This window comes from Mytilus californianus, unplaced genomic scaffold, assembly GCF_021869535.1.
Source record: "Mytilus californianus isolate M0D057914Y unplaced genomic scaffold, xbMytCali1.0.p SCAF_4, whole genome shotgun sequence".
In the NCBI taxonomy this organism is placed as follows: domain Eukaryota; kingdom Metazoa; phylum Mollusca; class Bivalvia; order Mytilida; family Mytilidae; genus Mytilus; species Mytilus californianus.
The window spans coordinates 114,979,633-115,006,377 of record NW_026262690.1 but is presented as its reverse complement, the minus strand read 5'-3'; the positions used below and the strand labels follow the sequence as shown (position 1 = coordinate 115,006,377).

The 26,745-nt window shown below is 30.7% G+C and overlaps 1 protein-coding gene and 1 long non-coding RNA gene across 3 annotated transcripts in view; one reads left to right on the top strand and one right to left on the bottom strand.

Annotated features, from left to right (window-relative positions):
• The window catches only part of LOC127699116 (dihydroxyacetone phosphate acyltransferase-like), a 226,750-nt gene that overhangs the window by 97,767 nt on the left and 102,238 nt on the right, over positions 1-26,745 (top strand). The window lies entirely within an intron of this gene.
• Positions 4,112-6,622, bottom strand: LOC127699163 (uncharacterized). Its single transcript, XR_007981112.1, has 3 exons — positions 6,554-6,622; positions 5,575-5,638; positions 4,112-5,315 (listed from the first exon to the last, which is right to left on the bottom strand). It is a non-coding gene; the product is annotated as an uncharacterized LOC127699163 (long non-coding RNA).

Here is a 26,745-nt window from a genome sequence, read left to right as displayed (position 1 = left end):
ATATTTTTCATGGTAAAGCCTCAGACTTGGTGAAGATTAAATTGACCATCTCCCTTAGAGCTGCTCTCCCGGCTGACAAGGTGGCTCTCCTCATCATCTTAACATTTTTTTTTTTAAATATAGTTTTATACATTAAATATATCAGATGCATTTCCAATAAATCCCCTTTCTTGTAAATTTCAGCAAATCAATTGTTAATGACCCAAGATTTCTCCCACCCTGCATACTTATTATCTAGAGCTCTGCTTACATTTATTTTTTTTTTATTACAGAGCTCTAAATAATAGTCAATATTAGCTAGTATACATCTGATATTAAAAAAAAATGTACAAACATGAATATCCAAGTAGATGAAAATCCTAACATTGAGGGAATTTCAAGTGTGTGGAGTTAAACAGGGGTATAATAAATTGCCTCCCTTTGACCCAAATTTCACCCTGTTCGGACTCAACATCCTTGTTATATTAAACAAAATAAATAAAATAGTACAATTAAAATTAAAAAATAGATTGATAAATAAAATCTAACACATTTCAATAAAATATTTCGTACTAATCGACTTATGGTGGCAGAGTGGTCCTATAAGTAGTTCAACTACTGTATCACTAGCCTGTCAACAGTGAGAACCCTCACATGAAATGTGTAACTTCATTCTTATTTGACTAAGGTTTGCCCCGTTTCCCTGATGAAGGTGATGTTTTCACCAGGCACTCTGGCTGTCACCACAAATAAAAGTTTACAGCCAAAATTATAGTAAATCATGTTAAAGTGGTGTTTAACACCAAAAATCAACCAATCCAATTTCAGCAAGATGTTCTTCAACTATGCCTTTTGTAAAATTATTCTTTAAAAAATATCACCTTGGTTACAAACCAAAATCAGCTAAAAATGACAAAAAAAGTGCAAAAAATATATTTCTTTCTAACTTCTTAACTTCGTAAATTCCTCTGCATTAGAGCACCCTTGTCACATATCTTAAAGATATTAAAATTAACATGAAAGAAAAGGTTGTAAGGGGATATATTTACTGCAGACTATTATTCATCTTTTTAGTTTACACTAGAGAGGCATTTGCTATGGTAAGGTATTTTGAAACGTTGCTAAAAATAACAAATAATTAAAATTTTTGCTAAAGAAATTTAGTGGGAATATTCACATCGGCAGATTTAATTGCATTAACTACATGAATAAAGTAACTTGTAAAATTTGAAAGTATCTCAAATCCTAAAATAACAAAAAGATGGCAAAAAGATATACATTACAATTTGCAAAAAAAAAAATACATTTCAATAATTGAACATTTTTTTTTCTTTTTTCTTTCTTTTTCTTTTAGATTATCCATTCTTAAACTGCTGGAAGTGTTTTGACTAGACATGAGTATAAACGGAAAATAGAAAGAATTTTTGTAATGTCAAATACAAGTTAACCTACAACTTCCAATCTTGTTGAAAATGGAGAATCTTTACATATTTTTTTTTTTTTTTTTTTTTTTGTAAAAAAATTATAAACATTTTCTCAAGCATACACAAAAATAGTCTGAATTACATTCTTTACTGTTGCAGTTACATCACACAATCATTTTATGCAGCCACAGTTATCTGAAAAAGAAATATACATTACTCATGAACATTGAAATAATATTTAATGCAAAACAATTATAATTAACTGAGCATTACAATTATAATGTATAGAACATTTCTTTTTCTTTGTTATAAAGTGATTTGTTGACATAAATTTTAAAGTACCAGTATTTCTTAGCAATAAAAGGATGAAAAACAAGTCATTGGCTGATATCTTTTTAACATTGTTTTATAGCTGTATATAGTATATCAGGCTATTAACATACTTGATTGAATTTTTTAACATTTAGTCATGTTGAACCTTTATAGCTAACTATACAATATAGGTTTTGCTCATTGTTGAAGGCATAGGGTGACATTTAGTTGCATCCACATCATTTGGTCTCTGGTTGATAGCTGTCTCATTGGCATACATACCACACTTACATATTTTCATATATGGGGACAACTATAGATAACAAAACAAGAGGCTCTCAAGAGCCTGAATCGCTCACCTGTATTTCAGAGGAGAAGATTTTTAAATGTTAGCAAACTTGATGAACAAATTGTTTATAATTGTCTTTAAAGGGCAATAACTCCTTAAGGGGTCAATTGACAATTTTGGTCATATTAACTTTTTTGTAGATCTTACTTTGCTGAACATTATTGCTGCTTACAGTTTATATAATATCTATAACAATATTCAAAATAATAACAAAAAACTGCAAAATTTTGTTAAAACTACCAATTCAGTGGCAGCAACCCAACAATGGGTTGTTCGATTCGTCTGATAATTTCAGGGCCGATAGATCTTGACCAATTAAACAATTTAACCCCATGTCACATTTGCTCTAAAACAATTAGTTTTTGAGATATAAGCCAAAAACTGCATTTGACCCTTATGTTCTTTTTTTAGCCATGGCGGCCATGTTTGTCGATGGATACAAACTTCGGATACACTTTATAAACAAGATAACCTAAGGAACATTTAGTTAAAGTTTGAAGGTAATTGGCCCAGTAGTTTCAGAGATGATTATTTTTGAAATAGTTTACTACGACAGACGATGACGGACGCCAAGTGATGGCATAAGCTCACATGGGGCCCTTGGGGCCCCGGTGAGCTAAAAACTGAAATCCCAGGATTTCGCATTATACATTATACTTTTTGACTTCCCTTATATATCTTTATATTTCCTTCTAAATTGTTTATTCAACTATAAGTAAAGAAGACATTAATATGTAAGATTTACATCTGTGCCTAACAAAAATCTTGGGCTTTAAAATGCTCTTGGATGAAAAGTTCATAAATCTATGTATTGATTCTTACCATAAAAGTCAGCTCCAATGCCCACTCCCAGCTTCAATCCTTACAAACAAGCTGTGATGCTAACCTGAAATATAAAATGATAATTCATTAATAAAACCCTGTAACTCGGAAACGTAAAATCTAAAATTTATAAAAATCGAAAGGGAGCTCCTGTCAATAGATATAAACAATTCACCACAATTTCTTGCAAGTTGGTGAAAGCATACTCGAGTTATTGTCTGAAAACTGGAAAACCCCCTTTTTTTAATGAATAAAACCCCATAACTCGAAAACGTAAAATCTAAAATTTATAAAAAACGAAAGGGAGCTCACCTTAATAGTTATTTGAGTTAATGTCCGACATGTTAACAATGGACGGACAGACGGACAACAGTATACCATAATACGTCCTGTAAACGGGCGTATAAAAACTGTTTTAAAGGTTTTTTGTTGGTATTATGTATGTATATTGAATAGATTGAATGATTGGTTGTTGGTTGCTTAAGGTCCAGTGGCATATCATTAAATAGAAATAGTCTTAAAATGTGTTATATATGTCAAGAACATATGGATGAGACAGCAATCCAACAAGCCAACACATTTTTATGTAAACAATTCAGATCCTAAACTTTACTCTTATTTGGTTACTGATATAATAATAAGAGTAGATTCCTGTAAAAAATCTTTTAAGCGTTCAAATCTTGTTTTTCCATAAAATATTTATAATACATTTGAGTTTTCCAAAACAGGACTAACATACTGGTACATACCTTTGTATTAGCTGTATAAGACCACCAAATCTTATTCCCACACCATGAAAACATGTCTCAGAAAGAACCTGAAATGAAATTATAATCAACACATTATACATTTTGTAAATCAATTTATGTGTTACCGATAACCTAAAATTTACTAAATATTGTTCTGATTTCTTATTGCAGGTAGACAATTGTATAAAATCATTTTTTTTTTAAATCAATATAAAAGATAGAAAAGTAAAAAAACGTCAGATTTAAATTCAACTGCACAAAAAATATCTGAATATTTTACAAAGTTATCTCCCATTGAATGCAAAATCGTGTTTTAAATTGTACTGATCTTTTCTTAAAGTTTAATGACTATTTTTAGGATTTACTATTGATATTTCAATAGAAAATCTTGTTCATGTATCTGTTATCTTTAAATACTAAACTGGTAAATTAATATCAATGGTGTTTTAAATGCAATATTTCAGAAGGGTCTGTTATCTTAAAAGATCTGGCTAAAATAAACTTGCCTTTTCTATTTTCATGGTAAAGAGTCAGACTAGGTTGAAGATTTAATTGACCATCTTCCTAAGAGCTGCTATCCTGGCTGACAAGGTGGTTCTTCTCAATATCTTATTGTCAATCTATGTTGTGACTATTTGTTTTTAGAAAATAAAGTAACATACATAAAAAATATCAGATGCACTTTCAATTAATAAACTTTTTGAAAAATTTCACTAATTATTTTAAGTGACACTAATTTTTCCCACCCTAAATTTCTATTATCTAGAAAACATCTGATATGTAAAAAAGTGCATAAATGTGAGTATCCAAGTAAATAAAAATCTAACATTGAGGGAATTTCAAGTATTTGAAGTTAAACACAGTATAATAAATTACCTCCCTTTGACCTAAATTTCACCCTGTTAAAACTCCACATCTTTGTTATAAATAACAAAAAAACATAAATAGTATAAATCAAAATAATAATTAAATTACAAAAATTCAACACATTTCAATAACATATTTAGTGTGGATGGAGTAATGGTGGCTGAATGGTCAAAGTAGTTCAACTACTGTATCACTAGCCTGTCAACCCTCTGAACCCTCACATTGTAGGTGTGTTTAACGTCAATCTTAATTGACTAGAGTTGCCAGTTTCTCTGTCGAAGGGGATGTTTTCACCAGGCTGTCTCCACAAATAAAAACTGGTAGCCAAGATATAGCAAATCATGCTGAAAGTGGTGTTAAATACCAAAAATCAGTCAATCTACTTTCATCAAGATATTCTTCAACTATGCTTCTTGTAAAATATTCTTAAAATAGTATAACCTTTGTTATGAACTCAGCTAAAAATGACACAAAGGTGAAAAAATATATTACAATTTGCAAAAATAAAAAAACATTTCAATAATTGCACATTTTTTTCTTTTTCTTTTTTTTTAGATTCTCCATTCTTAAACTACTGGAAGTGTTTTGCCTAGACATGAGTATGAACAGAAAATAGAAAGTAATTTTTGAAATTTCAAAGACCTATTAACCTACAACTTCCAATCTTGTTGAAAATGGAGAACCTGTACATAATTTTTTTTTTCTTCTTGTAAAAATTATAAACATTTTCTCAAACATACACAAAAATAGTCTGAATTACATTCTTTACTGTTACAGTAAAATCAAATAGCCATTTTATGCAGCCACAGTTACCTGAAAAAGAAATATACAGAATTAAACGTAATTGTCAAAATCTGAAAATTGAAACAATATCAAATGCAAAATAATAAATAACTGGTCATTATAATCATGATTCATAAAACATTTCTCTTACTTTGTTTAAGAGTGATTTGCTGATATATTTTTTGAACTACCAGTCTTTATTGGCAGAAAAGGATGAAAAACAAGTCAATGGTAGATGTCTAACATATTTCTTTTTTTACATATTGTTTTTTTTTTAATTGGTTCTTACCATAAAAGTCAGCTCCAATGCCCACTCCCAGCTTCAATCTTTACAGACAAGCTGTGATGCTAACCTGAAAAATAAAATGATTAGTCATTCAAGATTGTTTAAAAGGATCATTTTTGATATACTGTCATCTTCGCTAGCCAAGGGTTACGATCCACTTCCCTCCTCTCCACCCTTGGCAGATTAAGACAACATTTCCAATAACAATGTTGCGCCATCTATCGGTAGATTAAAGTCACGCCCATTCCGAATACATTATTCTTGACCAATGGTAGCTCTTGAACTCTCCAATTTGGAGATAAAAACACGGTAGCGTCTAGATTCTACACACTTGGTAAAGCAGGAAACGAAAATATACGTTGACATTCATGCATTTGTGCAAGAAACATACACAGGAACTTCTATTAAATGATTAAAAACATTCAAATTGTCACTAAATATAGTCGTATGTTTAGGGATGTAAAGACTTGTTGCACAATAAGCACGTGCCAATTGTTTACATACACTTTCTACATTTACACGTGATCATGTTATAGGCACTTTTTGATTGGATGCAGCGAGTTTCGACTGCAACCAATGAAAATCATTACCTTGTCTCTCCGAAATTCTATCTCAATCCGCAAAGGGTGGAGAGGAGGGAAGTGGATCGTAACCCTTGGCTAGCGAAGATGATATACTGTATGTATATTCCATATTTTGAATGATTGATTCATTTGATTGTTGGTTTCTAAATGTCCAGTGGCAAATTAAATAAAAGTCTATAAATATGTAATAGAAGTTGAGAACAGCAAACCAGCATCCCAACAAACTTTTACATAATCAAATCAGATAATTAAATTTACTCCTTTAAAGGCAATTAAAGAAAGCAAAGACTTCTTACCAAACTCCTACAAACCTTCACGCTTAGAGCACATGCTATTTCCAAATACATTTTATAATACTTTTTCTTTTTTCAAAACAGTACTAACATACTAGTACATACCTTCGTATATGCTGTATTAAACCACCAAGTCTTATTCCCACACCATGAAAACATATCACAGAAGAACCTAAAAAGAATTAAAAAAGACACATATATTTTACAAATCCATTTCTCTATAAATATGAAGTCACTATATAATGTTCTGATTTCTTACAAACTGTACACAATAGTATCAACACAAGTTTGTAAGATAAACTGTTGACAGAGATGTCTCGCCTAGCAGCAGAAAATGAAAAACAGATGATTAGCAACATTGCTAATTAATTCGATAATTTGTTAGTAATGCAAATAAATACAAAATGTCATTGATCTATAGCAAGGAGTAACTATTAACCTGACTAAACAGAAAAGTTGACATAATAAAAATAAAACAAGTCAAAGGTTTTTGTTTGGAATTTAACTGCACAAAAGTGATGTGCAAATTTAACAGTTATATCCCATTGAATGAACAAATCTTGCTGTTAATTGTACTTGTCTCCCCTTGAAGTTTTAAATATTTTGATCGATAATCTTGTTCAAGAAAATGGTAACTTAAATTATAAAACTTATCAAAATTAATACATCAATGGTGTTTTGCATGCAGAAGATCAGAAGGGTGCTGGCGTGTTGTCTTAATATGCACTTCTTGTCGAATATTTCTAGAAAATGTATACAAATATTTGGCTTAAATAAACTTGCCTTCTTAATTTCTTGGTAAAGCCTCAGACTTGGTTGAAGATTTATTTGACCATCTTCCTTGGAGCTGCTATCCTGGCTGCTTTCAAAGGTTTTCCATCATAGTTTTTTATGCTAATCAGTCCACTGAATCCATTTTATCTAAGTTATGAAATGTCCTTTCCATTGTACATTATAAAAAGTACAATAGTCACCAGAATGTTCCAATTTTTCCAATCATGGAAACTGAAGAAATTCTCAATTTAAAATACAAATAATTTATTAAATTCATTTAAAAAGTACTGTAAAAATACCAGACATGCTTTTAAACAGCTAGGTAACTTGTATTTTGATAATTTACGAAATGTATTCTGTACCCCACAATTTCTTCCACTCATTAAAAGTATATTTTAGAACTATGTTTACATTTTTTTTTATTTACAGAGCTCTAGATAATAGCTTTTATATAAGTTACCAGACATCTGATATGAAAATACTTATACAAATGTAAGAAAAAAAGTACAGTGTAGTAAAAGTATAATAAACACATATAAATCAACATTTTTTAAATATTTTGAAGCATAGTTTAATAAAAAATATCTCATTTTCAAGGTTTACTACTCATGTACATAGTAGTCATGTATAGTCCCAAAATTTGTAAAAGCCTCTATAGATTTGCAAACTCTCTGTGAATTCCAAAAGATATGGGTTAAAAACTATTTATTTTACCTTTGATGAAAAATTACTTAGTTCCCAAGTCAGAAAAAAAATTATCAAACAATTCCCTATCAAGTACCAAGTGGACAACTTAAATATTTGTACAATCATTGTGTGAAGTTAAAAAGATTGAGATTGAAAACTGCAGGAGTTGATTACACAAAATCAGTACCATCTTTGAAAATTTTGGAAAACAATCATCAAGATCAGAATTAAGGGAAAAATGGGGGGAAATTCCTCAAACAATTTCATATAAGCAGGTACACGACTTCAAAATGTACGCAATTATTCTGTGAAGTTTCAGTAGTACAAGAAAAAGAAGCTGAAATGAAAAAATACAAATATGATGCAAAATGATATTACATGTATCAAGTATGAAATCTTTAGATTTAATAAAATAATTTAGAAAGAAAAAATTTAGAACTCAAAGAAATGATATAAATACTGATTCTTTATAATAAAAATTAATTTCAATACTTTATAATTTAAATTAATTTCAAAACTCAAATGGCACGTAATATTTCAATAAAATAGATTTTTACTTTTTACTTTAGTTTTATACTTGAAAGAAAAATAGTAGCAAAATTTACAATTGAAAAAGTAAAATTTTTTGTTCCCAGATTATTTATGATAGCATTTTTGATTGGTTATATCAAAATTTGTTTTATGTAAGATTACTTCCAATGACTTTTGCCAGAAAAAAAGGAAAATCACTGATATCTTGACAATAATGGACTGAGGCAAGGTTACTGCACTCTCCGGAATCATTGGTTCCTTAAATGGATAAGAACCAGAAGCAGCCAATGTACAGACTTACAGGAATCAGCTCTTTTTTGCTACCGGGAAAAGAAAACAGATTACCAGTTAAATCTAAAATAGTCTGGTTATCTTTAACTTTTTTAGTGATTAAATCCCCAAAGTCTGAAACAGGGTCTAATATAAATCTAAAACTGCTTGGTTAACAGAACTGATTGTATGCTATCGCTCAGGCAAAAATAATCACGTATATAATGCCTACCCATGTTAAAACTACAATAAAGTATAGCTTGCAACAATTATTTCTTAATTATCATGGACTAATGGAAAACTCCTTTGAACTAATGAGGCTAAAGTTGGATCCCTGTTAAAGAGTCAAGCTCTTAGATTACTCTTTGTCTGGCCATGAGTTTCAAAAAGGATCCAATGAAGAGCTGCAGTCAGTTATTGATAATTGGGTTTTACTTATTTTATTTTTTTAAAGTATTTTATGATGGCAAGTGCTTTACCTATATTGTAGTTACCAAATTTGAAAAAGATAGAATGGTTTGATACCAAGGAGCAAATTAATTTATGTTGTAATTCAAACAGTATGATAGGGTTAAGATCAGTCTAATACCTTTTTCAATAAAAGATCTAAATTGTATAAATTGAGCTATATTTCAACAAACATGATTTGAAATTTGAAATTTTTGTGTTGTACAATCTACTCCTTTTCATGTACACATGATAAATAGAATAAAATAGACCAGTTTTCAGCTCCTTTTTTGTGATCTTGAAATGATCCTGCTCACTGTCAATACTTTTGATTGCAAAAAAGAAAAATTGTTTCAAGAAGCTGGACAAAATTATCCATTAATATATTGATCACAGAATGGCTTGGGAAGTTAAAAGATTAATTTTCTATTAAACAGGAAATTTTTACAAAGAAATGCTTAAACTCAAGACAATTTAATTTTACAAATTACGATGAGCAATTGTTAAATGGGACTAACAAGTAAAATTAAAACATTAATACCAGTTGTCAATCATGGTCTCATAATAATGAATTTATCATTAAATGTCTGGAATCTGTGGATGAAAACCTAGTGTTGAAGGTGAGAGTTGAAAATTAACCCAAGGTTGAGAAGCTTGAAGCAAAGGGAGATAACTACTTTAAGATATCGGGATTGATAAGTTAGATAACTCTTCACTTGGAGATGATGATAGTTTCAGATAACTCAAAATGAAGTTTTTAGGGTATTGGAAATCATTATAAATTTCGTTGGTCATCTCAACGAGATTGATTTTCTCCCTTGAGCCGTTACAGCGAAAGTGAGAAAAACAATCAAGTTGAGATGACCAATGATAATCTGTTTATCGCTATTTTACTTATGACGACGTTGAAATTTACATTGACAATGGCACGTGCAGCCTTAGTTTCTAGAGATACTTTCCATATCTTTCTACTATGCTGAGAAAGGAAATTATCAGTAAGATCAATAGAAAATTCAGTAAAATAGTGATAATAATATATATATCATAGAAATTTATTATTGTTCACCAAATATTAAGACTTGTACAAGCTTCCAGTCATGTAAGAATTAGTAACCTTTGCGATTATGTTTATAACTCTATAACAAATGTAGATTAAACATCCAAATTCTTTTTTGTATGGCAGAATTTTCATTATGGCTTGACTGTTATAAAAATGTATTTTCACTTCATTATCTTAATAGCGATCAGTGCTTTAAAGATGTAGATACCCAGAAACAATTTTGAAGAAGATAAAGTATATCTAAAAAACTTTTGGGATCATTTTCCACTTCCCCTGAATTCAACTTAATTTACGAGAATATGTTATCTAGTTTTCCATTTCCAATACATCATAATATGTCAAATACAATTTAGATTTTGATTTTGATTGAAGATATTCATTTTCAATTTTGAAAATAAGAAATTAAAGAAAGTATGAAAATTGTACAGATTCAAAGTTCAAAGCAGCTTTATGATCAAACATTTGATTATTTTTTTTATGACTAGAAATATCAAATATTTTTCATTTCAGAATTACATATATAGATTCCTTCGAATGGTAAACACCACACCCTAAATACCTCAAAACCATCCAAAGAACAACTGAAACAAACAGAAGATATAACCAACCCTACTACTTAAACACCAATAAGCAACTTTGTTATATGTTAGTAAAGACACGCAGCGCTCCACGCATAATGAATTTCTGAAATGATCATTTGATATTTGTTAAGTCTACACCAAAACTCTGAAGATAAAGAATGTTTTGCTTTGGAACTTTGCTCGCACTAGACTACGAGTTAAAATCAATTTCAAGTACTATGTTATTCTATAATCTGACAACTACAATGCTTTGAAAATGTAAAAATTTTAGGAAAATTATTATTTCACTATAAATCTTAAATTTTAATTTAAATGTCTTAGGAAAATTATTTCATTATAAGTCTGAAATTTTAATTTAAATGACATCTTTTTTTTTTAACGAAAAACCAAAAAAAATGCATTTACCGGTACTCATTATCTTTTGATTTTGCCATCTGATTAGGGACTTTCTGTTTTGACTTTTCCTCAGCTTTCAGTATTTTTGTGATTTTACTTTTTTTTCACCACAAAAAAAGCACTGATAGACCTTTTAGACAATGTTAAAAAAAACTTTCAATCGTTGGATCAAATGACAGTCTGTAGTGGTGAAAATACAGAGAAATTAATCATAACCAGGATAAACCTCATCTGAAGTTATTGCAACTATCATCATCTCTGTATTGATAACTTTTAATATTAAATTAAAACCCCAAATATAAAGAAGGCGTTATACCCTGGGTTAATCTCCAACTTCTATATTTTGCTTCTTATGTTGTTGCACATTAATAGATGCATAATTTAACTATTGAAAATTATGAACAAATCTTTTACTGCATTCAAGAAGAAAAGATACACATGTTTAGAGTACAGGTACTTGGCTATCATGGATCAAATGATCATTTGGCTACTGTTGTAATAAATAACATGAAAACTTTCACAATTAAAAATTGCTCATCATAATCCTTCAGAAATATTAGAAATTTTAATGGTGAATATTTATAACAAATATAAAAGAAGACTTTTTCATATAAAAATAACTTATTCAGAATTAAAGGATTTTTAACTTGGGGTGTACTGGATGACACACACAGTACATCTGTGTTATAGAAATTTTGCCTGCAGATTAACCACATAGTAGTAGTAGAAGTAAATGTGTGCATTTTCAAATCATCAAAAGTTGAGATATTTGAAAAATTACTGCATTCAAAGTTTGTTCTAAATACCGGTACATATTAAGAGTAAAAATATGAAATTTAAATAATCTGAACCCAGTCATATTTTTTCAATTGATAAATACTTCACATAAATATCTAAATTTTGAGTCTGGGGGTTGGAATCCCTCCTTTTATTCTGATTCTTTTTTTTTAATATGTGAACGTTTCATGGTGTTCCTAGGTTTGGAACCCCCCTTTTCAAAATGGCTGTATCCACACATTGTACCGACTCAACTTCCCTAATGTAAAATAATATACACAAATGACTTCTCTGAGCATGGTCCCTGGGTCTTACTTTACAAATGTATAGCTCAATTGGATCATGTAGTTTAAATTCTTTCAAATTTGTAAATTCATTTCATATGAGTTACCTCCACTTCACTCAGTGAAATATTTAAATTTTCTATCATCATGGAGGGGCATACAGATTTTTTACAGACTTCAAGGTTATTTATTTTTGAAGCCAAAGGGAATTCAGTATAAGGACTTTATTTTTCGTGGGAATTTGATTCACCCTTATCAGAACTCTAGAATTAATGAGTAATTTTTCTGACTCAGTGAAAGCTTTATTCTTTTACACAAATTTTGGTAGCACCCCTTGCTAAAGCCCCTCATAATGCAAGATACCAGTGTTTTCATGGAGTAAGACTGAGTCATCATTATCTTAACTTGACTCACATGAATGTTAAAATAGATAACCAATATTTTCTGTGAAAAAAAGGTGTATCATTTTAATAAATTTTGGAGCATATTTTTTTTAAGTTAAATTGAAGTTAAAATTTTGTCAAACATGAAGATACTTCAAAATAACAAAGAATAATAATTCTAAAAAACTATATTTGAAAATTATGTGCCATCTTTATCTTGTCACATTTAAAATTTAGAATTGAAGAAATGAATGAATGAAAAAAACACCCTTGACTTTGTCAATTTGTAAATTTGTTAACATATCAATTACTTACCCACTTCTGTCCTGTCCTGGTAGTAAAAAACCCATCCTAGTAGTACTTCTGTCCTGGGTCACCTGAGTTCATCCCCTGGTCTCTGGTTGACTTGATGTTGTACATTTTTAGTTTGTGTATTGTTTTGTAGACTTTTGTCTGTCATTTCTTTTGGTTCCAACTTCCTGGATCACCTGAGTTCATCCTTGGTCTTTGATTGGGTTGGTGTTGTACATTTTTTAGTTTCTGTATTGTTTTGTATATTTTTGTCTGTCCTTTCTTTTGGTTATGGGGTAGTCTGTCTTTCTTCATCCATACTTATAAAGGTATTTAACTTATTTTCGTCTGTGTGTTTTATCCCATTGACATTAATACCACATACTATTTCTTCATGACAAACTTACATAGGACCAAAAAAAATTTTAAAATACGGTATACCTATATTCTCTGTATAAACTCTGTAATGGAAACAGATAATAAAGATTAGTGATGTGTTTGAGAAAATTGTTGTCATCGAAGCAGATCTCTAATAAGCCATATTCAAGGTTTATGACTGAATCTGCCTCTGGCCCCCATCTGTAACAAACATTAAATTTACAAATTAGTAGTGTTGGGGAATGTTGGTGTCACTTCTATCAAACAGGCCCTTTAACAATCTCAGAGTAGAATGATCTTGTTACTATTGTATAGCGTTACGAGAACTATATGCTACTCTCCCTAGTCTGCTACAACGGAGTCTATCCAAGGTCTATGACTGAAACATCCTCCCAGCTGCATCTGTAACAAAAATAAAATTCATAAATTAGTAGTTTTGGAGAACGTTGGTGTCACTTCCATCAAACAGGCCCTTTAACAATCTCAGAGTAGAATGATCTTGTTACTATTGTATAGCGTTACGAGAACTATATGCTACTCTCCCTAGTCTGCTACAACGGAGTCTATCCAAGGTCTATGACTGAAACATCCTCCCAGCTGCATCTGTAAAAAAAATAAAATTCATAAATTAAATGTCTGTGGTAAACCTTAAAATGAAAAAGAAATACATATAAAACATTACACATAAAAACATAAAATAAAATGGATCAACCAACCTTATTTCAATTCTTTGAAGTAACTTTGCCCCCTGAAATGAAATATAAATATCATACCTCAATTATCATTTTCTATATAAAATAAGTACACAATATTTTGACTTACAAGCTTTGAACTATTGGACCGGTCAATAGTTTCCAACTATTGGACCTCGTTGAAACTACTTCACTGCAAGCTTCATTATATTTCACGGGATTTCCAATGCAGCTATAATGGAGGATTTTGAAAATACCGGGGAGAGTAATTTTTACCTATTGTATCTAGGGTTGGCGTCAGTGCAAGATGTAGCCTAAGCATTTCAGAATATTTATGAAGTAAACGTTATGGTTGGGTTTCTGCTTAGTATATTACGATAGTTGATTTATCACAGCCATTTATTGTCTGTTGTCTTTTTTTGATATAATAAAACACTTACGGACTGGATATTGTGGAAAAGTAAGTTTATTGTCCCCTCGGATACAACTTTAATAATTGCCCTCGGCTACGCCTCAGGACAATAGTTGCACCATGCGGGACAATAAACTTACTACTACATTCATACACAGTCAATAAGTATACAATATGCATTACACATAAACATATAAAAAAAATGAAGATTATTATATATAAAACAACCTTTTTTTTAGTTCTTTTAAGTAACTTTAAACCTTCATAGAAACTTGAATTATTTTTTTTCAAAGTTTTTTTTACCTCACTTTACCATAAAGTTTGCAGGGAATAAGACTGCTGTCAAAAAACAATATATTAAGATTTTTACTTTCGAAGAAAATTTCTCTCAAGCTAGTCAAAAATGAAAGCATAAAATTTTTAGTTTTACCTGTGAAAGAATAGTTTATGGGGACCAAATTAGTCAGGGATGCTGTTTTTTGTGGTTGCTTCCTTTTTATTAAATTTTGACATTTCTTTACTTTAAAGATCTGACCATGCTGTTCATATGTGCAACCATCCACTACTATTGGTCAAATTAAATGTTGCATGCAATACAGACCAAAATGAGGTTCAATTTTGGTCTTGGAAAACAATAATATATCAGCTATGTTTTTAAGCTCAATTTTACAAAATTTACCCAAGTGGCTGCTTAAATCAAATTATTACTTCATTATTTCATTTTAATTAATGTTTAAAAAAATCCTGTTACCTTTTAAGGGATAAATATTTTAAATGTTTTTTTTTCAAACTTTAAAAAAAGAGTGGAAGCTGGCTATAATACATAATATAATTAAACGTTTTTTATAACCATTTCAACCTCAAAGAAAAAGATAGTCTTTCCTAAGCGTGTCTCTAGCTTAGCTTTACAAATTTGTTCGTTAATTTTTTGTTGAGGAACAGTGACAACCTCTTTGTCCAAAAAAGTTTACTCTAGTGCATAAACCCTTAGCCTTGCTATCAAAAGTAAAAAATATAAATTAATGGAATATTGAAATCAAATCTTCTCAACACTTGGAATAGATAAGCTGGGTTTTAATCAAACTCATTTAAACTCTGCAGACACTAAAAATAAGTCTACAGTCAAAGTCAATCAGATGTCTGGCAGTTATAATGCACTGAACATTTATATGAAACTAAGGAACATATGTTTCTATGTGAGACCTCATCTAAGAGATCAAAGCACTTAAAACTACCACCAATGATAGAGTGCTTTCCACGTCCTCAAAACCAGTCGCCAATTGTGCATTCAACTCTATAGAGTACCGGTACTTATTTGTCAGAAGTCTCTGTGCATCAGTCAAAGTGCTGGTGAAATAGTCTTTACAGAGTAGAAATGAGTAAAATCTTTTAAATAAAAATTCTTTTTCACAAATTTGTATATTAACATTATTAAATAATATTTGCATTATGAAGTAGGATACACTTTTGACATGTTAGTGTGATGATGTGGGTCTCCATGCTGTGATGTTTTGTTAGAATGACATCCTACATCACTGCCTTATTTTTGTGGAAAATGAAAAAAAAAATGTGTTGATGTAAGCATGGCAAAGGGTTATGTTATATAACCAATTTCTGTAATTCTTTATCTTCAGTTATCAATTATGAATATAAAATACATTACAAATAGAAACAATTGAGAGAAGAAATTCAGTTTCTTTTAAAAATGAAATTTTGCTTCATCTAAAAACACATAAGAAAAAGCTATCAAAGTTACCTCCCATTGATAAAAGGTGATTTTCATCAAAACAACTTCCATTCACTTGTAAAAATTTGAATAAATTAAAGTACCAGAGCAATTGATAAATTAACAATGTTAAAGGCCAATGATAAAGTATTTAAAAAAATAACAGGATTGAATTTTTTCTCTTGTGTGTCATCTCATAGATTTTCAAAAATGTTTAGTTGCATCTGGTAGTTTTGTTTAAAAGAACATAAATTAGCAAATCTAAACTTTGAAGTTGTTCAAACAAATAATTCTGCTTGAAATTATGTAGTTTGATTTAGGCATTGCACAAGTTTTCATATCAACAGGTCTAAAAATTTGAGCATTCTTCAATTCATTTCTAAGGGTGGGCTTTGAGATATGAAAAAATACTTTCGTTGGGTTGCTGCTTCATTGATGTATACCTGCATCCCTTTTTTTCCTAATGAGGATCTAAGAAAAAAATTATAGTGTCCTGATGCATAATTTTTAACCAACAAAAAAATACTTACCATGTATAATTATAGACGAGGTTCTTACCACACTCTTTGGTAACTACAAAGATGGATATCTTACTGTACACATTGCTTACTCTTCAAGGTCATTGCTCAATTTTTGGGTTCTTGAAAAATATCGGTTTTGTATATAATATTTGAAAGGGTGGAAACATATTATTTCTGGTTCTTTAAAAAATTTCAATCTAAGACAGTCATCATGGTCATATGTTTTCTTTGATGCACCTCCTTTAATCATTGCTATCTTTCACTTAAATTCTAATACTGTAAATTTAGAAATTATTGCAATGTTTTTATTATACAGGATTTTCTCAATATCACAAAAAATAAAATTGCATTTTAGTCTAAAATGACAAATTCGCAATAATAAATGCACGCAACAATTTCTGAATTTACAGAACATGTATATTTATCTTAAAAAGATATTAATATTGTCCTGGAAAAATAACCGATCAAAATTTTTTTTGCATGCAAGTATCATTAACTTTGATTATGGTTATTGTTCCATGACCTATGGCTGTTTATAAACAGAAATTGTCTCAATAGCAATCATACCACATCATCTTATTAATACCAGTATTAATTATACTGTCAAACCCAGTCATTTGTTTTTTCTTTCTGTTCAGATTTGTTAGCTTATAGGTTGAACCTCTGTAAATATAGACAATGCAATTTCCAAAAGGAACTCCTTTTAAGGATAAAAAAAAAAATTACTAAAAAGTTTCATAAATTAACTGTTATCACAGAGAAATGTCTCGCTTTTTCGTAATTTCAATAATGCAAATGTTGAAATTAAAATAGCAACACTTTAACATGTAAGTTTTGCAATTATTCAAAGTAAATGAACCCTGACTGAAGGTACATGGCAAAGCAATTTCCATGGAAATGAGATGTACCAAAGCTAATACAACTGCATACCAAATACCATTGACTTATCATAAGTAGTTTCCTTTAAACAAACTTAACAAAAACTAATACATGTAAACTAAGCAAAATTTTAAAGTCAATAAACCATAACTGAGGGGGTGGGGTCAAATAATCTCCATGGTAATGAGATGTGCCAATGCTAAAACAACTGCATACCAAATATCATTGACCTACCACTAGTGGTTCCCCATAAACAGACCTAATCACAAACTAATACATGAAAGCTAAGCAAAAGTTTCAAAGTCAATAGATCATGACTGAGGGAGCAAGGCCAAATAATCTCCATGGAAATGAGATATGCCATTGCTTATACAACTGCAGACCTATTATCATTAACCTACCACTAGTGGTTCCCCATAAACTAACCTAATCACAAACTAATACATGAAACTAAGCAAAAATTACAAAGTCAATAGACCATAACTAAGGGGGCAGGGCCAAATAGTCTCCATGGAAATGAGATATGCCAATGCTTACACAACTGCAGACCTATTATCATTAACCTACCACTAGTGGTTCCCCATAAACTAGACTTTATCACAAACTAATACATTGTTGACGTCGCCGCCGCCGAAAACAGCATACCTATGTCTCGCTGTTTTACTTGTCAAGCGAGACAAAAATCATATCCTGGAATCTTAAGTTCATATGCACTATTATTCTTTACAAAGTTCAAAACACAGGGCTGTGCAGCATATTTTCAACATGTTTATGCCTTTCAAAGCCTTTTTAATAAGCAAGGTAATTAATATTGTACTTAAAAAAAAAATCATTTTAATGTTGAAAATTGATGAAGGGAAATGTAATATTCAACCAATACAAACAAACCTTATAGATGAACGCAACTGGCCGTGTGTTGTACATGTATATACTATACAGCCTAGGTTTTCTGTAGGTCTTCTTTAAGTTTCTGTGGTTTAACAATTCATCAAAATGAGAATGTTGTGGATAGTCTTTTAAATTCTCTGAAATACAAAATTCAATTTACTTTTCCATATATATATGCCTTTTTCAGCTGCACTGGTTTTTCTGTGATCAATTTGCTGTAATATTTTCAAAAGCATACACAAAAACATTATGATTGGTTTAAAAAAATCTTAAAAATGGAAATTAATCAATGATATAACCTTGTTATTTTTTTGGTGTACAACCAATGAGATTACCCATAGTCCTTAGATTTTGAAAACGAAAATTACATTTATTGCGTAAACACAGCCAACTTTGCCAAATGATTATGATGAACTAAAACCAAAGGAAATTACATATAATAAGCTTTCCAAATAGATACCATGGTCCCAATTTATTATATAAGCAAACTCAAGGAGATGGTGTTTATAACCTCCTTGTTTAATTAAATGTCTTTTACTGACCTTTGTGGCATTTTAAATAGCTACTGAAAGTACAATTTCTTTGAAAAATATTGATTTTAGTTGAAATGATAGGACGTTTTTTCAGTGGGAACTCACTTTTGTCCTGACTGTATATACTCTTTGAGTCTAGCATTGTTGAAAATCTATATAATGGCGTATAGTGTCTGGTTTTTCTATCTAATACCAATTTAGATGACTTTAAGTTCCTAGAATCCAAGAACTGAAAAGAAACATTTAATATTAAAACAAGTCAATGAAAAAATGTTATACTTCTCAAATAAATAAACCAACATGAAGAAATGGTTAAGAGTCATCATTGTGTTTCCCATCCAACCTTATTATGTATGAAAAATTTGTGAAATCTTTAATTCTTTAAAAGTAATTTTCTGGAACTAAAAGTTTGAAATCCAGAACAGAATACATTAAGGTTTATGACCCCTTCTGTAGCCATCTGAATTCGAAATTTTCAAACTGCAATAATATCAAAACAGCAAGAATAATGTACAGTAGAGATTGGCCATTTTGTACATATACCAAGGGGAAACTTCGAAGAAAGCATTATTATTTATAGTTTCATTGCATTCGATAGAAAATGGGAATTTTGAGACAAATAAAACCAGATTTTTGTAGAAAATCCACAGACTTTAATACTGAGATTTTCGTTATAAATTTCTAAACATAGATTACTTACTTGTTTGTCCATGGTGTGCTAGCGTGTATTGTATACAAAAAGTCCTAAATAACCTTTTAATTCCAAAAAAACTCGTGGTGAGTCAATAAAGTCTAGCGCACCCTAGAAGGTGTACTTGAATAGGTCCGTATTTACATTTGTTTTAACCAATATCTTAATTTATAATTTTGTTTTAAGGAAATCATTGCTAGCACTGCATGTAATTATCGTCTATCAATCAAGCACCGAATTGTCAAATATTAGATTATAAGGGGAAAGGCTGTGGATTTTCTATAAAATTTCCATATGTTTAGCATTGAACATGTTGAATCAACAGAAGGGTACATAATCCTTAAAGTAAATAATTATTACTACATTAAATACCTTAAACTCGTCATGAAACTTTAAACTTTTTCATATCTTCAAAAATTTTCAGGAAATAATGCAAGTCTTTGTCCAAGTAAAGTTCAAACTAATTTGAATTCAAATCCTAACCTGTAAGTCACATGACCATACGTACAGGTAAAAATCTTTTCACTTGAAATCTACTCACTTCATACTTGAGTAACTGGCTGGGTAGAAAATATAATAAATGAAACCTGACACAAGGTGTTTCACAAAATATGTAACAGAATTTTGTTCAGATAATAAAGCATTCCCCTAAAGGGAAAATGAACAGTAAAACCTAAAAACATGAGGCTCCAATAACCTGCATAATTTTTGAAAATTTTGCATGATATTGTCTAAAGCATTTAAATGAGTACATATCTAAACACTGATATTTGGGTTAACTCAGTTAAAAATGTGGCTAAAACAAAAAAAAATCCAAATACACAGTTAAATTCAGCATATCAAAGAACCTCAACAATGCAATTTTTGAAGACACTTTAGACCCCAATGTGGACCAATTTAAAACGGGGCCCAAAATCTAAATACAAGAGTAGATTCAGCATATTTTAAAAAGTTTGATTGATTGATTTTTGGTGTTTTGGTGTTAATATCAAGATCAGAATAATGTGATAAAGAAGAATAGTTATACACCAAACACAAATCAGAAAACGTTTTACTATCACGGGGGTCATAAGACAATTTCAAAGTCAGAGTGACCTAACTTTGGTAAATGATACACCCCAGTCTCCATGTATCAACATAACAAAATTGGTCTACCTAAGTTCTATGGTACAAAAATTATGAGTGATCTGACTTTTGGATATGACACATCCTTGAAGCCCATGATGCAACTGCATACCAAGTTTGGTTGACGTAAGTTGAATAGTATAAAAGTAACCTGACACAGACGGACAGACACATATTACTATATTAGATACGTGTAAGCTGTTCATCTACAGTAGAGACATTATGATCCATTATAATATCCACCAAATCTGTGACTGTTGTGTGGGACCATAATCAGTTCTTTGAATAGTTATTTCCAATATAGAAACAAAGTTGTTATTGGTTGCTTGCAGAAAAAAATCTTATATAAACTTGAAGCACCTCATGATAGTGTTGGTCAATTTCTAATTCATCCCACAGTTTAGAATAAAAGTAGATGTTTGGAATGTGTTATAGAGAAAGATCATGTATTTTTAAAACCTATGGTTTTGTCTTTTAAACAAAATTTTTATTTTCATCCATAAATGGTGTTAAGTAAAAGATTAAAAGAGTAAGACTATTGAATGAAGATCTCTGTTACAGTCATTTCCATTGCAGTCTTGGATACAGGTTTTTTGTAATAATCTTGGAATGTCACCGATTTTATTTCTAATATTTGAGTAACAGACACAGTTGAAATCAATTTGTAGAATTTTTTTGCTCTTATAGTCACATTAATGATTTTGGCATTATGTAGGCATCTGTTGAAGATCATATCAAGATCTCTTCCTATTGTTTTTGTTTTGTTATGATGTGTCTCATTGGCATATACTCCACATCTCTTTTTAAACTTATTCATTCAAGCTGTTATTTCAATTTTGAAACTTAAAGAATCGTAGCAAGCATGCTCATGTACCCCATGCCCCCACATTGTCACCGGACAAACAAAATCTCACCAGAATCCTAAGATCAAAGACTCATAACTCCTACAAAAGATAACTTCTTGTAGATATACACATCTACATATTATGTCCTATTTAACTACAAAGTTTCATGAAATTCTGTTATGTGGATTCAGATGAGTTGCTACAACTAACTGTTGCAGTAGTATATTTAGACCAAAATTCTAAGTTCAAAGGGGCATAACTCTAAGAAGAATAAAAATTGAATCATCATTTCCTGTCATTTTGCACATCTATTTACTAAGTCCTTAACAGTAACCTACACAGTTTGATTTTGATATGGTTTCAGAGGGGTGGGATGGCAAGAACAGGACTGATGAATAGACAGACAGACTGACAGACAGATCTACTTTCAATATTATTATTCTCTTTACACTTTCACCTCAGCATCACTTGTGCCTATGTGTTTTTTATTCATTGTATTATGTGTAATTCTAAATATTTCATGAAATTTTTGTCTTAAGTATATTCATCTTATACCCTATAGCGGTTATGACAAATTGGATTAGTAAAAACTGACTGTTGTCAATGTAACGAAAATAAGATACAGTCTGTGTTTGAGCAATATATGTCAAAAATGAAAATTCTAAAACAGAATATGAAAGTAAATTTTACTAGCTAAAATAAAAGATACAACAATAAAAAATCCATCATCATCATCATCATCATCATCATCATCATCATCATCATCATCATCATCATCATCATCATCATCATCATCATCATCATCATCATCATCTATGGAGATGTGGTATGAGTGCCAATGGCAATGATACAACTCTCCATCCAAGTCACAATTTGTAAAAGTAAACCATTATAGGTCAAAGTACGGTCTTCATTTTACCATGTTAATTGTCCATTATCAATGCTGCTAACTCTTGCCAATTTCGCTTGAGATGCCAGTCTTTTGTCCAGCAATACTATATTCTTTTAAAAGAATAATCACCCAAATTAAAAACAGTATTTTCTTCCATGAAAAGGGTCCCATGAATAACCTGTTTGTTTGTATTTATTCATTAAACCTTTGTGTACACAGTTGCGGATCCAGAGGGGGGTCCAGGGGTTGGACCCTCCCTTTTTTTTTAAACAATCAATGCTTTGGAATGGGGACAAATGGTTGGACCCCACCCCCTTTTATCCTGGGTTGGAACCCCCTTTTAAAAATGGCTGGATCCACCCCTGCTACAACATATATAAAATGATAGTATACTAATTCATTTGTTATATATCTGTTTTTTTTTTAAATCAAGCATCATTAGTCATGAATTTAAAAATTAATCAAAATAAAGAACTTAAGTTTAGTTAACATGATTCTGTGATTTTTTTTTAGATTTAATTAACATTTCAAATGTGCTCGACTTCAACACACTGTATGAGGGTCATGATGGATGGTACATTCATGACAAATAAAAGTAAAAATTCATGTCAAACGATGTTAACGGTAATTTTTGGTGCATGACAATAAAATGTACACTTTCTTTTAGACGATAAAAAAAAAACGGATAATCAGTTTAAATTAAAGAAAAAAGTCAGGGACACAAATTCGTCGGACAAAATAAATTAATAACTATAAGTTAGATTTTATGAGTCGTGGCATATGCACCAGACAAAAGGTGTTTTGAAATACAAAGAAAACCCAACATATCAACAGAGACATATATGTGTATATATGTCTCTGATATCAACGAAGAAGGGCCTCTTTTGCTGTGCATACGATTAAAACTTGTCACCATGCAGGTCTTCAGCAATCGGCAAACAGAAACCAACATTCAATAACAGAAACCAACATTCAATAACAGAAACCAACATTCAATGTGTTGTAAGCGTTACATTTTTTCACACAAGAACATTTTAAACTATCTATACATAGATAACACTAATCAATTTACTTCCATGATCAAACTTAAAAGCGAGGAACACGATTCCCTAAAAAAGAGTGATTTGAAAGATTTTTTACATTAGATTTCGAGTTCTCAAATTTGTTTTAATAGTTCCACCACATTGATGTAATGTCATTATAGATGATACTCCCATAACAAACCGTGCATACATTCATTACATGTACATATGTCACCAATTAACACAAGTTGTATTGTTTCAGATTCAATTTAATAAAACAAACAGTGGCATCCTGTTGAGCATATATAAGACATCGTAATTGGAGATAGGAAAGACAATCAAGCGACAGGGTGCCTGCTGATAATAAAATTCATTTGACAATATATCAATTTCGAGCTTTTTTAATATACCACCTTTTCATTTTCGAAAAATGTTGTACGGGTGAAAAAAAAATTGAACAGCGAATCGTTTATTATTATTTAAATGTAAATGTATACTTTATCATTTATCATTAAATACGTTTCGCCAAATATTTTGTATTCAATATTTATCGTTTCTATTTGAACAATAAAAAATAGCCGCAGTGAACACTTTGAATTTGAACTTATTATGTATTATCTATACTATTAAATGAGAAAACCTCATTTTGTGTGTCGCTTCTCTTCCTTCCACAATAAATTAATCATCGTGCCTTTGTGTCCTATAGGTACCATGCATAGTCGCATTTATCATCCTCGCTTATGATTATTCCGGTTGGGTTATTTTGGGAGGAAAACGAAAATAAAGGCGTCCGGATATTGTTTCCACCATCGGACGGACTTTTGAGTCATAGACAAGACTTCCGTTTAGGACTGTTTAAAATTACACATAATTTTCATAAGTACTTGGGGACAGGACAATTATTTTCGCTTTTTCTGAATACTATGAACATACATATACTATAAAATAAAGTATATTTGCTATTTACTATCAATTCCAAGTTTACTATCAACGGTGGTCATATATTATATAGAGATTATAGTATATGTCTGTTCATAGTATACAGAAAAACGCGAAAACAATTGAAATTAATAGAAAACAAAAAAAAACGGATTTTGAAAATAGGGGGAGGGCTTAAAAAATTGTCCTGTCCCCAAGTACCTATGACTTTTGATACCTGTCCTGAACTCTCCAGTTATACAATCTTTTACAAAAATTCATCCTACAACAGTTTACATACTTTCAACCACGCTCTAAATGCCCGCGATTTCGCGGGTGTGTTCTAGTTTCATTTATTTAAGAACAGCTGGAATTTATTTTACATGTATAACAGTATGATCTCGCTAATGTACGTTGTTTTCGAATATTACATTTGTGTTGGTTATTTTTTTTCAAAGACAACTTTTCAAAACGCCGGAGACCTAAGAATTTCTTAATTTAAAAGAGGGACGAAAGATACCAGAGGGACAGTCAAACTCATAGATCGAAAACAAACTGACAACGCCATGGCCAAAAATAAAAAGACAAACAGACAAACAATAGTACAGATGACACAACATAGAAAACCAAAGACTAAGCAACACGAACCCCACCAAAAACTGGGGGTGATCTCAGGTGCTCCGGAAGGGTAAGCAGATCCTGCTCCACATGTGGCACCCGTCGTGTTACTTATGCTATTACAAATCCGGTAAATAGTCTAATTCGGTAATACACATTCGTGAAAAGGGAGGGTATTGTAGTTACGACATAAGGAACATATCCGATATCATCTGTGAAACGGTTATTCCATAACGGTCAACCAACTCGTGATGGCGTCCGTAAAATTTACGAAGGGATGACTTCAACTTCACCATTTGGAACTCTTGGTTTAATAGCTTCCTTGTGAGCAGCAATCCTCTATCTGACTGACTTTTCTGACATCAAAATATAGCTTTTTGACAGGAGTATTCAACAGTATGTGTTAATAGTATTTCCTTTGCATACTAAGTGTGCATCAATTTTTTTAGTTACTGCTGTCTCGTTTCTTTTGAGGTGATTCATCGTTATTTACTGATGTGAGTAAGGGAATTTAGATAATGAAATTTAAAAAAAAACGGAGACCTAACAATGAGATAAGATAAACTGATTTTTTTATACCACCAGAAAGGTAAATAAATCTATGTAGAATTCGGTCGTATGTGTTAATAAGAATTCAGATGATTAATAAAAATAATATGAAGAATTAATGAAGGGTACCCATTTATTTTCCAATTACTTTCTATGTTAATCGAACATTATTAAAAACATTGCACCCCGGCAGTCGCTGATAAGGGTAATCGGCCATTAGTGTCCTTCATTCTTGGGTATGTATATATATAGTTTGTATTTCTCAAAGGGTCGTCATTAATTTGCTGTCTTGTATTTCTGTATTTTTGTATTTGTTTGTATTTTTATCATAGATATGATAGTTCCTAATAACGTTGTCTGGCCACAGAGTTTATTGTCATTAAGGCTAGAAAATGGTTATTTGCAACCGTCAAAGCAGTGATTGATGTCTCCAAGAGATAAAAATACAATACTGTTACAGTAGCTCTACTGTATAATTAAATGCCATTGCGGATATAATTGCCAAACAATTGCAAAATAAAGGCAACAGTAGTATACTGCTGTTCAATAGTCATAAATCGATTAAACGAAAGCAAATCCGGGTCATAAACCAAAACCGAGGGAAACACATCAACTATAAGAGGAAAACAACGGAATAACAGAAACACTGAACTGCAACAAAAACAAACGCCAACATACATAGAAACGGACTATTTGATAACAACTGCCATATTCCTGACTTGGTACAGGACATTTTAAGAAAAAATGATGGGTTGAACCTGGTTTTATGGCTAGCCAAACCTCCCACTTATATGTTAATGTTAAAAATACCGCTAAAATGACAACATTATGTGACAGGAATACAGTACAAATAAACGCAAGAACACTCTTGACAGAGAAACACGTTTTGAATATATTTTTCATAGAATAACATGATTTTGCATTAGAAGTATAACTAAAATGTATGCACTAAATCTCTTAAAAAACAAAAACAATTCAATATAAGTAACAGAAATTTAATAGTAATGCTAAGTTAAGTAACAAGTATGTTGTGAACAAGCTGATTCCCCATTCAATGAGTATTAAATTTTGTAGATCGTGAAACATAAAAAAAATACATAAAATTGCATAGAACTGTGAAATTTACA